Raw genomic sequence first — 14650 nt, forward strand, 5'->3', positions numbered from 1 at the left:
TTTAACATGAAGATAGAAAACTATATACAATAAGAAGATTTTATTTGAAGAAAATAATTTACCATTCCAGATGCCCATATTTAACATTTCCATGCTTAATGTATTTTTGAAATTAAGCCATTGCATATTTGAAATTAAGCCATTGCATATTGTGGCCAGGTCCTAAGGGTTCAACCAGGATGCCTCTTATTTGGTGTGACTTTTTTTAGTAATAAAGATTGGCCAATTTTGAAGAGGGAGAGGTGGGCTGGGGGTTTGTCTGGGAGTTGGGAAGATAAAATGTCTAAAAATGGAATTAGTTAATATAATTTACATAATTTGACCCAAACAACAAAAATCAATTATCCTACAACTATTACATACATTTGACATTACAACCATACCTCCAAGTGTCTGACCTAATAAAAGTCCAATTGGATTACAATTGAAAATTCCAGATAATTTGGAGAGAAATACATGCATTCAGTATCAATCAAAATGGATCCATAATGAAAAAAATTAAATAGAAGAAACATCCCAATCATACTTTGGTTGTGCATACACCTTATATTCAGTAGGTCCATCAACAATACTGTCAATGGTCCATACACCCTTCAGTATATCCGATGGAAAAGTGGTTTTATTTGAGGATATTAGTTTATCTATGACACATTTAAAACAATAAACTATGATTGTCACAAAAGTACATAGAAATTGCAACTTCATAGAATCTCCTCGGACTGAGAAGAAGAATAGCATAGATAGTAGGAATAAAATCACACACAATCGCACTATTCTCAGAATAGTTGTCATGAGATTTCAATCATTGCCTGCAGGTAGTCCATGAACATGATACACAAAGAGAAAATTGTATTTATCCACCACACACTGATATCCAAAGTAACATGCACCTACAGGTAGCACAAGAGGTGTGAAGGTAGAATAAATTAGGGTCAGTGCAAAGATTATAATATTAAATGCATAATACTGTGCAAAATCAAAAGTTTGAATCATCCGATGGCGATCTTTTCTGCTAATCAGATAGATTGATAAATCTCCTTCCTTCAGATCAAGCCCATTTACACTCTCCCTTTGTGTTGAACCATTTCCATCATTAAAACTAAAGTAGCTTTTTGATAATAGAGATGCTTCCAAATTATCCTTTTGACTCTCAGTGACATACACCTCAGTTTGTTCATGTTCTTCATGTGACGACTATAACAAGCCATTTTTACCAAACTTTTGTAGTTTTTTCTTTATCCAAGGTATTGAAGCTAACAAATCAAAAGATATGCCCAAAAAATTGCTTATTAACAGGAAAGCAAGAGAGAATAGACAAGACCTGGTAAAAAAAGATACACTCGTATACTCCTTAATTTTCTTGCAATCACTCCCATCCATATAGCATTGACCCATCCTCAATAGAGCACCTTCCAATGACAACTCCACCAGTACTCGTAGAAAAATCAAATTAACAAGGAAAAAGAAAAATGCTTTAACCAATATAGTCTAATCCTCTCCTGAGATAATCAAATGGATTTCAATCTTGGAAAGTGATGATAGAGTTGTGGGAATAATTATGTACATGCTTACAAAAATTAGCATATTTGGTAAGAGTTGGAAGAATAGAGCTGCAACCTAGCTCGAGCTCTATACCCAAGCCAACCACAATGCTACATTTTCCATAGCCTCTATATCAATAATTCATCCAACACTTTGTAATGTAGTTATTATTGCAAGTGGTGAGCTGAAAAATAATAGTAATACAAGAAGGCTAGCATTCACAATCACCCTACAAATTTTCCTTAAAAATTTACTAGAACCCAAATGATGCCAATATATGTTAGTAGCTGGTGGTTCTCTCTCTACCTTCCAATGACCATTTTCAAGCTACAACTCCATAATAGAAACAAACTTTCTAATTTATGGTCTCTTTTTCTCAGTTCTAGCATCCTGAAGAGCCTTGTTTGCAGTGTAGATATCTTTCAAGATGACAAATGCAACCCCAATGCCCTGAGCTCACCCATCTTTAAAAATTGTTAGCCTGATTTCATGTCCTTCATGGTGAGCTTCAACTCTCCTAAATATTTCTTCATTAGTTAAACACAAATGGAATGCAACCCACTCCTTGAACCTTTTTAATTTTGTAACAAATTGCTTCCATTCATACTTCAATATGGCATAGTATGAACCATGTCGCTCTTCAATAGAAAGATCATTGTGGGTCATTGTATCTTGCTTGTAGAAATATAAAAAAAAATGTCATGCTCCTCAAAGATTTCCCTACCATCAATGTGGGCCTACAACCATGTGATATCATCCCTATTTTTTACCAGCTCCTATGCAAGATTTCGAGTATCTAATTTCTCATATTGATTTCCAAATGGAGCTTAAATTTAGACCACTAATGTCAGAGGTTGTAAAAGCCCTTATTCATCTAATGCAGAGGGAAACTTCAAGTAGGAAGCAATCTGAGGCAACATCAAGAGCCAAAGGCTTTGTACCTCTAGATTCTTTGTTGCAAGAGTAGTGGACATTATAACCATTTTTTTAATTCACTTAGATGGAGCCCATCTCTCCAAAGGTGTCAACACATCCAATTTGATCATGATTTTATTGAGCCCAATTTGAAAATGGTAAAATTAATATTCATTTGTATCTACTTAAAATTACAGTCTTATAGAATAGATAATTTTGCAAGTGTAAACAATATGTCAAGTGGGATATCATAAAAAGATATCATAAAATATCTATACCATCACGTGGCTTACTATATCTTGGAGAAGAATTTGGAACTTGAAGCGCATCTATAAATTTTTCAAACCTTCACATCATGGCCAATCAAAAATTAGAGAAGCTAAAATTACAACCAATAGATATTTCATTCCTTGAGAAAAATTAGAAAAGTAACTGAGAAAAGCCTAATATAAACATATACGAAAAACTCATTTGTTCTTTGAAAAAAAAAACTTTACAATCTGGTAATGAACTACCATATCCAATAGAATCTATTCTGGGTTGATGTTTATGTAATCTAGCAAAATCTAGTAGCATAATAGTTGTCAATGTGAAATTAAAGGTTTATTTATTTGCAAAATGTGATGACAAAAGTTAAAAATCTATCAATTTTGTCAACCACAGAAGATGGTAAATCCAACAAGCATGCGCATAAGAAATATAAGATGGAATTCAAAGACAAAGTGAAGCTTACATAAAAGGTTTCAGCAGCTTAGTTGCTGCCAATTTGTTTTTTCATATCTATGTAAACTTCTTATCAACTTGAGTCACATTGAGTGGAATTTTGAAAGTTATCAAGTAGTAGCCTAAACCAAAATATTTAGTCCAAAGTTCTCAACCAACATGCACATGATATTTTTTACAATCATTTGAATACTAAATCATTGAGAAGGTTAGAGTCCTAATTTGGGCAAGATTCCCTTAATAATCTTATAGTGTGTTGAAACTTAGCGAATGAAAATAGCTAAAAGGGGTCACTTAATAGTTGAATGTCGTGAATTATTTAGAGAAGTTAAATATATATCTTCAAATGAATTTCTTAAAGCAAGTAGCATGCTCTATTGTTTGGGAAGACAACTTACGAATCATTCTCCATCCAAGAATGTTCTTCTTAAGAAGTTGGGAAAAAGAGAAATGCTATCAAAATTGGACCAATGCGACTTCAATGGTTTGAAGTGTGTAAAAAACACTCCTATATTTTCTTTAGTTTAGTCTCAAATGATGAGGCATTTAGATGAAGATCTAAGACTTGTTGTTAGCACTTATCTTAGTGACATTATCATGATGTTAGCTCCTGTTTACACAATGAGGGAGATTCTATAGTTGATCATTGATATAGTTTTCATGGGCTATAAGATACTAGAGGTTCTTCTTATGCTAGGAGGATGAAGGTTTTAGAATTAATGGATCCTATGAAGATTTATGTTCTTATGATTCACTTGGATTGTGATGATCTCATTTTCAAAATTTAGCAAGGAACATGCAGAAAAAATATTCTCTATATAGGTGAAATCTGCACATAACTAAGATAGACCAAGGAGCCCAAATCTTCTAAGATAGAGTAGTACTTCAATGTATCCAAGTGAAAATATTCTCATAGCTATTACACATATAGTTCTCAATAATTTTATTATTAAAATTAGTAGAAAAAATATTTGAGTCCCAAATATTTGAATTCAAATCTATCTCAAATCTTTCTTTGGGGATGGAAATCTGTATCTAAATTGTAAATGCTTGTTGAAAATTGTGAGTTGATGAGACAACCAAAAACAACTTTTAAAAGGCAGAAGATGACAATCTTTTTATCTTTATGCATCTTATCATTTATGCTTTCTATTGACACAAGAATTTGGTGTGCCTCATCATTTTTGTCTTTTTGAAAAACAAAGAGCTATATGCAGTTTACTTTTAGAGGAATTATTTTTGAGCAAGTCAGATGATTGAAGTGAGATATCTTCCAAAGTAAGAGCAAATCTAGAAAGGAAAATAACATAAAATCTCACCTACCCAAATATTGAGACAAGCTTCCTCATAACCCAAATTTGGAGTACACAACTTCTCAAACATTCAAATAATAACTACATTAATTCTAAACAAAGTAGATCAAATTGAATAAGATAAATAGGAAACCAACATGATTTATCACCAACCGAGCAACAATACCAAAAATGATTCTTCACTTACCTAGTTTAGGCAATAGAAACTGTTAGGATCTTAGCAATAAAGATAAAAATGACATGATTACTAAGGGAAGTAGGACCCTAAAAAGGGGAAGAACAATTAGGAAATTATATAGTAAACATTATGGAAAATACAATCTCTAGTTAATCCATTTATTAAAATAGAAGTTTTGAAGTCTTGATTGGAATAATCTCATGATTTTAAACTTATGTAAACTTAATTGATAGGAAAATTGGATTCGACATCTACAACAACACTCTATAACCTTATTGTAATGCTAGGAAAATACAACATAACTGAAGTTTCTCTTAAGATTTCTGATTGTGAAATGGTTCTCTTAGTTCTAATTTTGAATAACAATAGCTCACACAAGTGAAATAAAATAGTACAAGTCAAATGCTCCAGTCGTGCATACAAATGCCATATCTTCTGCATTGGGTTTTAGAATCAAGCAATGTGCTAAGATATACAAGGGTTGAAGAGATCAAGCTTACATTTAAATTAGTCTTTCTCGATTGAAAAATGATGTTGTCCAATTTTGCACAACAGGTCTCTTAATGTCTTAACATGGAATGATCTTTTCATGAATATTGGTTAATGTTTTTCTAAGACAAAGAAACAAAAACATAATTTGTTTAGGATTTTTTATTATAAAATATAGATTTTATGCTAGAAATATATAGAGTACAAGAACAAATATACAATGTCATTTGAACCAAATTCTTTGATTTGGCACACCTTGCTTAGTGCTTGTAGGGTCCATGGAAATATGCAACTTGGAAAGAAGGATATCAAACCATCATGTTCTGTATCTACCTCATGGGAAATGCACAAAAAAAATCAACAGGTTAAGAATATGGATATTAAAAACATATAAAAGGATACACAAATGTTCAATTTTGCTATCATTGTTTGTGCTTGCAGATGATCTAACCATAGGACCTATATCATGTGGATCATTAAATATTCAGGATGATCGCAGGTGTCCAAGATCATATCTCCAAGCATATTGTTTTCTCAGTCTAAGACAAAGTAGGAGTGTGATCACTCATATCCTGGTAATCTTTGGTTTAACTCTGTATCATTCAGTAAAACTGTGCCTTGAAATTGTTCTCTCCTATGGTTGCAAACTATATTATTTTAATGAATCGCTAAATAGAGATATTTGTGGTTGTCTATTCTGGATTCAATTATGTTGATGGTGTGCAATTTTGTTCATAGCACATTTTCCATTATTGTGGTAATTAAACTGGTAGGCCCCAATAAGTGGATTTGGAGAAGTTCAAAAAATTAGCAGGGTTCTAGAGACATATGCAAGAGAAGGGGATTTCCACAATTTCCATTGCACCTTCTTATTTTCAGCGCTCAGTGACTTGTTTGGGATTTTGTTCTTCATCCTGAGAAATTCTCAAGATTTTTTAAAACATTTTTTTCTTTAAAAGATTTTATTTAGAAATTCTTATTATGCTTTGTGATTAGTGCAAGTTTATAGAATATGTGTTTGGGAAGTAGTAGATTGTACAAAGCAACCCTTAGATCTATATACCCTATTCTAAAGCTCCCATTTTGGCACATATTGGGAGGACGTTGGCAAAGGATGTAAAATTTGGCTCTAAATCTTCCAATTTATTTTTCCTAAAAGCATCCAAATCCTTGTCAAGAAACTCATTTCTGCATATCCTATGAGCATCATATTCCATGAGATCAGATTTATTTGAACCATTTTGTCAAACAGTTGACGCAGGCGCCTTATCTATGCTTCCACATTTTACATACATGTATACCACAGTAGTAGCAAATATAAAATTTGATAAAATTTATCTATCCCTCATGCTTTGATGGAAATTCTAGAGATCTCATATCATTGGGAGGATTCTCACCAAAGTATGGAGAGTCTATCTTTACACTAGCTAGTACATTAGCTTGAACATTTCAAAAAACTATTCCCAACTCGCTTGCCACTCCTAGGGATGACTAGAGATTTCATGATCGGGATGAACCACCCCCCTTGGCTAGCAATGCTTTAGCTACCTGAGGGTTGGCTTTTATAATTTTTTTTGATGAATAGTTGTTGATTTTGGCTTCGGCTGTGTGAACTCTTATGGGGTGATCTTGTATCCCCCAAACCTTTTTTGTGAATTGTAATCTTAGTATATTATTTATTAATAGAAAATGACTATTCATTAAAAAAAAAAGCTTTTATAATAAATGTGTATTGTGTATATATCCCATAATTGAGGCATTCGGTCAAAGAACTCATCAACCTTATCTACGCTGACACATTTTTTTGCCCCTATATTTTTAAAATGATATCTTGTGCATTCATAACCATCATCAGGTCACTACTATCATCATCACCTAATAAATCAAACAAATTCCCTATTGCCATTACACCTAAAAATTTCCTCTTCGAACCCTAGTGAAAAAATCCTCAATATGACCTCTTCTAGGCATCTTAAAGCATATCCTATTGGATTTTCCTAGTTACATGAGACTTTTATGACTAATTATCTTGATATATTTAACTTATAATATCTCTTTCATATGTTTACAAAATTTATTGATGAGAAATTTTGAATTAAGAGTCATTTCATGATTTTGGAAGCAATGTCTAGGATGTCAACTATGTAGAAAGAGCATGGAATCTAATGTTACAATGTTTGTGATTTTAATATTCATATATTTTGGTCTTATAATATGTTTTAGTAAAATAATATATAATATCAAAAAATCAAATGCTTGAATAACAACATTACTATTAAAGTGGTTTTAATTAAATAGAAGAGCTATTCAAAATTTTAATTAATTTTTTTTTGTGTTGAAAATCATTACAATTTTAATGATCATTGAATAGAAATTTTCCTAGATATCAACATAATAAAAATTGAAGAGATATACTATTTTTCAAAATAATAATTTTAAAATATTAACAAAAATATAATGATCAATATTAAATAGATGTATACTATACTTTTAATTATTTGTAAATATTATTATTATGAATGAATCAAATAAAAATAGACTTTTAAAAGAACACAAATCTTATAAAGAAATTCAATATAGTAGTACAAGAATGGATGACCTCTCGAAAGTCTCTATGCTTCAACTCTATGAGCATCACCTAGATCCAATGAGTGTTAAGTGATCCATTTATTCTTATGAGAGATGGATTCATGTGAATCACTACTCAAGAAACATGAGTCAATGAGTTTGTCTCAAAAACTACATAGGTAAATCCTTGTAGTAATATCACAATTTAACTTGCTATGGAAAATATCTCACTTATCAATCGATCAACTTAAGCAGCTTTCTAATGAATGGTTTATAAGGCACAACACTTGGTGAAGGTTTTGAAAATGCAGTTGCAAGTAGACTAGTTTTAACCATGGACAAAATTATGTAGTTAAGCGTGCTCAAGTTGTAGTAGTACTTGGATAGGTGACCTCATAGAAATTCCTAGTGCTTTACCTTTGTGAGCACCACCTAGATCCAATGAGTGCTAAGTGTTCCATTTATTCTCGTGAGAGATGCATTTGTGTGAATAACTTATACTCCTAAAACATGGTTCAATGAATTTGACTCAAAAACTATGTAGTTAAATCCTAATATATAACAATTTTACAATTTGACTTGCTATGGAGAATATCTCTTACTTATCAATTAATGAGCTCAAGGGTCTTTCTAATGAATGGTTCATAAGGCACAAAACTTGGTGTAGGTTTTAGAAACAGGGTTGCAAGAAGAGTGGGTTTAACCATGAAGGAAACTCCATAGTTAAGTGCACTCAAGATGAAGCAGTAGTGGGATGGGTGACCTCCCAAGAAGTCTTGATGCTTTACCTCTGTCAACATCCCCTTGATCTAATGAGTGCTAAGTGTTCCATTTATTCACACTAATAAAATATTGGTAAATGAGTTTGACTCAAAAACTATTTAATTAAATTCAAATAACAATATCGCTATTTCACTTTGAATGTGGAATTTATCTCCTCCATAACAACAATACTATCAAAAAGAAAATTTTATCATGTCAAATTTTAATAATCATTGACTAAATTGTTTGCTACATATCACTATAATAACAATTTAAAAGATATATTATTTTTCAAAGTAACCATTTTAAAATATTTTTTAAAAAATGATCAATATTATAGAAATGTATAATGTATTTCCAGTTATTTGTAAAATATTTTTATTAAAATTATGAATCAAATAAAAATAGATTTTTAAAAGAACTTAAATGATATACAATAATTTAATACAATAATAGTATCACAAACAAAATTTTATCATCTCAAAGAATAATGAAACAAACTTATGAAATGACAAAAGTCACTAATGAGCACTATGAACAAATCATTTGATGGTGCACTAAGGCTACTACCTCTTTGAATTTACACTAGCACTTGCACCCAAAGGAGCAAGGGGTACGCTGATAGTGGCAAAAGGTGGAAGTCTATATAAGATAGTTGTCCATGTATATTTTTGCCAATATTTAATATGACACGAAAGGAATGTAAACAACAAAAAATAATTTTATTATTATTTAAATTTGACATGAATAACAATCAAATCCATGATAATCACATTCATATTCTTAAATTCATATAAGAAATGTAGAAGAAAAAACATTTATTACTTGTTGAAACTTTGCATGTTCACTAGATTTTTTTTAATAATTTAAAAATTAAACTAAATTAGAATACAATTTTTTATTAAAAAAATTATTAATTAAAAATCCTAATGAATGGTGGTCCCTGCATAGACCTCACCTAAAATTTACACCTTTCATATTGACATTCCTTTTAGTTTCCTCAATTAGATTTTTTAGGAAGTTTTGGCTTGGTTCATCAAGTTTCACAAGGTTGTACAAGTTTCTCTGGGGCCCGTCTCCAAATCCATATGTCTTGGATGGGAGGATCAACCACCTAACTAGTTTGAAATTTATTTTTTCAGTGGGGAGATCCTCACAATATATTTAGGTATCTTGGTATCCCTTTCTCTATTGAACCTTCTCTTAAAGATATGTGGCTTTGGGTTAAGGAAAAAATCACCAAAAAGTTAAATAAATGGTACAACAAACCTTTATCCCTGGCTGGTAGAGTTCAAGTTTGCAAAAAAATCCTCTCCTCTTACAACATATATTATGCCTCTACTTGGATGTTTAATAACTACCAAATCCCTGAAGTTCAAAAGGCCATCAGGAACTATCTCTGGTTGGATGGAAAAGGTAACAAGAAGCTCCATGATGTTAAATGGGAGTGGTGTCACATTGACAAGCTCCTTGGGGGTTTAGGGCTGAAGGACCTTAAAAATGGAGCTTAGCTCTTTCCTCCAAATGGATCTTTCACTCTTTGGATGTGGATGATCCTTGGAAAGTTCTTATTAGAAGTAACATTGAAAAGGGTTTCCCTAAGAATGTTAAATTTTGGATCATGCAATTTGTTGATGGTTTTGAAAATGACACGCTTATTATGTGGGATGATCTGTCATGTTGAATCCAACAACTTTTTGAGCATTAAATGGCTAGATGGAACCATTATAACCAGGCTAAAAGCCAAGAATATCTATAATGTTATTGATTATAATAATTCCATCATCAACCATGTCAATAAAGTTTGGTAAACTAATCTTGATGTATCCTCTTAGAAGAAATACTTTGATAAGCTATGGAATAGCACAACTGATCCTAAGATCAAATGTTTTAAATCATTGTTAATTTTGGATAGACTCCCCATTAGAAAGGAACTTTTTGAGATGCATTATTGTACTATCTATAGAACTCCAGAAATTGGGAGGCATATTTTCTTTGATTGTAGCTTTTCTAAAGAGATCTGGCTCATGTTCAGTGTCTTTTTTCTGACAAAGTTTAATATTTTTGAAGTTATTACTGGTCGTATTGATGGGATTAAGAAGGATACTCATCTTTTCTAGAATATTATTTCTTCTGACATTCTTTGGCAGATCTAGGAACGCAGGAACAAAGAAAGGTTTTAGAACATTCCTAGGGTTCTTACTGAGTCTTTTCGAAGTCTCACTCAGTTAAATTTTTTCTTGGAGGTTCATATTACTATGAAAGTTAATAAAGAAAAATTCAAAAGACTTCTCATTATGAGCAAGCTATCATGTAGTTGAATAAGGAAGTGAGGAGGACTAATAAAAACACCACTGGCAACATGGTCCTCTTGCTCAATCAAATTTAGAACCAAAAGAAAGTTGTTTGGATGGAGGGTAGTCTAGGTCGGATAGCATGGGCGGATTCTCATGAGGATCTGCTTCATTAGTCCCCCTTTTTTTTTTCCTAATGTTTATGGTTTATTACTTTACTCTTTGATACTCTCGTGTTGAGGCTTCACCTCGTGTATTTTTGAAACTCTTCGGTGAACTTTTGTATTTTGATCTCCCTATATATAATACAAAAAAAGTTGTGTAGACAAAGTATGCTACCATTAGTTTCTCCACAAAACACATACGCAATAATTAGTTTAATTCTACATAAACATGATAGTTGATATTGGATATATGCAAATATACATAAATCAATAAACTGCATTGCATTGCCACAAGGGGTATCTTTTCAAGATACCTATAACACAATAACTTTATACATTATGGAAGATTATATTGAAATGCATAAATGTAGCTAATTAAAAAATTGGTGAAGTAAACATAAATAGATTCATATATTGAAAGTTGTTGCAATTGAGACTCTTTTTTTCTTTTAATAATGGTATATGGTTTGTTTTTCACTCTTGAATATTGAAAAGAGAATGGTCACTCTATATGAAGGTTGTCTAGTGATTTAACTCTTGATATAGTTATATAAGTCAAACCTTGTCCTATTGGACTAGTATCAAATTTTGTTTTCTAAAGTGTCAATCCTTGGATTGATGTAATGAGAGATCTCATGACATGGATGGTGGTATTTTTCTATGATTACCCAAGGATATAAGTGCTATAGGTAAACCTTTTGGGTCATCTTGGTCCCAAGGTGAGTCATTGCAATTATCAAATCAAACAACCACATATAGAGGGAGTTTATGACCCAATGTATACACAATATCTACCACCTCCCCAAGTGATCCATTTTTAAGGCCCATTTGAATTCAAAGGTTTGTTGTTAACATTGTTCGTTGGCCCTTACATAACAATATTTCTTTTGAAGGTTAATCGACATCACTATCAAGGTTTGGTTGTAAGTGTTCTCTTACTACAGTACTAAGTGTAGCAGGAAGATTGAGTAACTTTTGCATTTCTTTGTTGTGTAGCCCAACTAATTTTTTTGTAACATGAGTTTAAATCTGGGAGCTCAATTTATTAAACTTTGGTGTAAAATGGGGAATATAGTTACATTATCTCTGAGCAATGATAGGTGCAAAAATGAAGCTCAATGGGCGATTTTGAGATTCAAGTATCTCGTCATATCAGAACCAAAACAAAGAATTGAAGATATTGAAGAGTCATTCTTTTAAATATTTCAATTACCTTATATGTGTTTCCATTCATCATTCAACACAGTAATAATATAGGTCTCAACCTATGGGTCTCAGAGTAAGTTGCTACAATAAAATGGAAGGCTCTTAAATTTAGTACTTGTAAGTTTAGTTGGGTGTGTCATATGAAATGACTTTATCTTTTTCATGGGAAGGATCATGGATCTCACTCCCAAATGGTTTCGCATGCTTTTTTCTATTTTTTCAAATTCATAAAGAGTCAAGGATGGCTTTATTATCGAAGATTAAAAATTTGTTATTGTCTTTGACTATATAACTTTTACATCTACTTTGATGTCATTAATTTTCATTTTCTTTATTTATGTATGAATAATACAATATTTGTTAATGGTTTATTTATATTGTCATCTAGTTAAATTTGTAATGATCACATAGAACATACTTAAAGAAAGATTTACATTACCAGTAAAACTTAGCCTTAAATTGGGCATGTAAAAATAATTTTGTAAGTCATTTATGTTTGGAACTAATTTTTTGGTAGTTTATTAGTTCAAAATAATGTGTTGGATTATTGAATAGTTTTTGGGGATGGAAACAAAATATATTTATAACAATATGGACATTTATGGTAGTGGATCATACCAAAAGATAATTTAAAATTGGAATGAGCTTGTGGACTGACACCTAATTAAAGAAATGTTTTTTCTACTTAAAATCTAAAAAGATATGCTTATTTTAACATTTTAATATGTTTTTGTTCATTAATTTCTTAGATTCCTTGCATATATATATATATATATATATATATATATATATTAACAATAAAGATATTTTATACCTTTTCTAGTTTTTAATCTTTAATAATCAAATAGGTACATAATATTTTAAACTTCTAAAAAATAGAAAATAATTCTAAGAAGTGAAAAATATATCTTTGAATTTACTTCATATTTTTTATTTATATAAACTACTCTAAAAAATTAATTATTAACTTGTGGACTGACACCCAATTAAAAAAAAATGTTTTTTTTTCTCATGTAAAATCCAAAAATATATGCTTATTTTCACATTTTAATATTTGTTTATTAATTTCTTGAATTCCTTGTATATATATATATATATATGAAATTTTTTATTAATTAAAAAAAAATATTTTATACTTTTTCTATTTTTTAATCTTTAATAATCAAATAAATACATAACATTTTGAACTTCTAAAAATCCAAAAAAAACTCTACAAAATGAAAAATATATCTTTGAATTTACTTCTTATTGTTTATTTATATAAATTAGTCAAACAAATTATATCATAAATTCTTCATCTAAATAAGGAGAATATTATTAACTTGTGGATTAACACCCAATTATAAAAATGTTTTTTCTCACTTAAAATCTAAAAAGACATGCTTATTTTCACATTTTAATATATTGGTGCCTTTGAATTACTTAAACTTTTCAAGAGACAATATGGCGGTGGTACCCTTGGAAGAAGTGGTAATAGAATTATAAAATCATAATTTGTTAATCTTTTATGGAGGATAAAGAGGAAATCTTCCTTTCTTCATTATATATGGAAGATGAACATCATCTTGTTCTTTCTTCATGGATGTGCAATAATTCCCCTTTTACTCAAAGATCATAAGTAGGTAACTCCATGAGAAACATTTCCCCTTTTTAAATATTTGAGCTTTATCTTAGTTCATCCATTGCTTACTATACAATTTTGTATAATTGATGAACACATTTCTTACATTCATAATTCATTAAACTTGTATTATTGATAGTATTTTAATACTTAAAATATCACAATAAATCCAAAAGCAAAGTTAGACCAATAATTGTACATTAAGAATCAATAATTATACATTACATCATATTTTATTTAATAAGAATATAACATAATATAATTTATTATTTTTAAAAAATTAATAAGTACAATTTATTCCATTACTATTAAATTTTCAATTATTAAAATACTCATAGTACTTTTTTCCCCTAAATTAGACAATAGATCAAATACTCTCATATAACTATTAATACTATAGTATATAAAATATTAAACTTCATAACTGCTTGATACCTGCTCAGCCATTGCACCTTTCCCAAACCATAAGAATTGGCATTTAAACCACCAACTACCATTTAAACTACCTTGTATTTCATGATTGTGGTAGCTCCACCATTTAAACATTTAGTTACATAATCCTGACATAACTGGAAAACATAAAAAGTAATGCCGAGCTATTAAATTTATATCTAGTACCTGACTAGTGACATAATGGTGAACAACCTACTTGTCAAAGTCATTAAACAAAACCAAATGAAGAACCTTCAATTACACTGTAACATTTGAGCAGATTAATAAACCAATCAATGAATTATGATGTTTTTGTAATTTTGAATCAAAACAATCAACAAGTTACAGAAAACATCAATGCATTCATGTGAACTCAAAGTAGCTAAAATGATAATAAATTTCACTTTGTTGAATAGACTAGGAATTCAAATCCTCACACTCAT

The 14650-nt window shown here is 30.4% G+C and overlaps 1 pseudogene; it reads right to left on the reverse strand.

Annotated features, from left to right (window-relative positions):
* Positions 1 to 498: 498 nt before the first annotated feature.
* LOC149574870 (hyperosmolality-gated Ca2+ permeable channel 4.1 pseudogene) overlaps positions 499 to 14650 on the reverse strand; it is a 30292-nt pseudogene continuing 16140 nt past the window's right edge.

Source organism: Cupressus sempervirens, chromosome 2 (assembly GCF_028749045.1).
Source record: "Cupressus sempervirens isolate cs-2001-9-10 chromosome 2, ASM2874904v1, whole genome shotgun sequence".
NCBI classification, from domain to species: domain Eukaryota; kingdom Viridiplantae; phylum Streptophyta; class Pinopsida; order Cupressales; family Cupressaceae; genus Cupressus; species Cupressus sempervirens.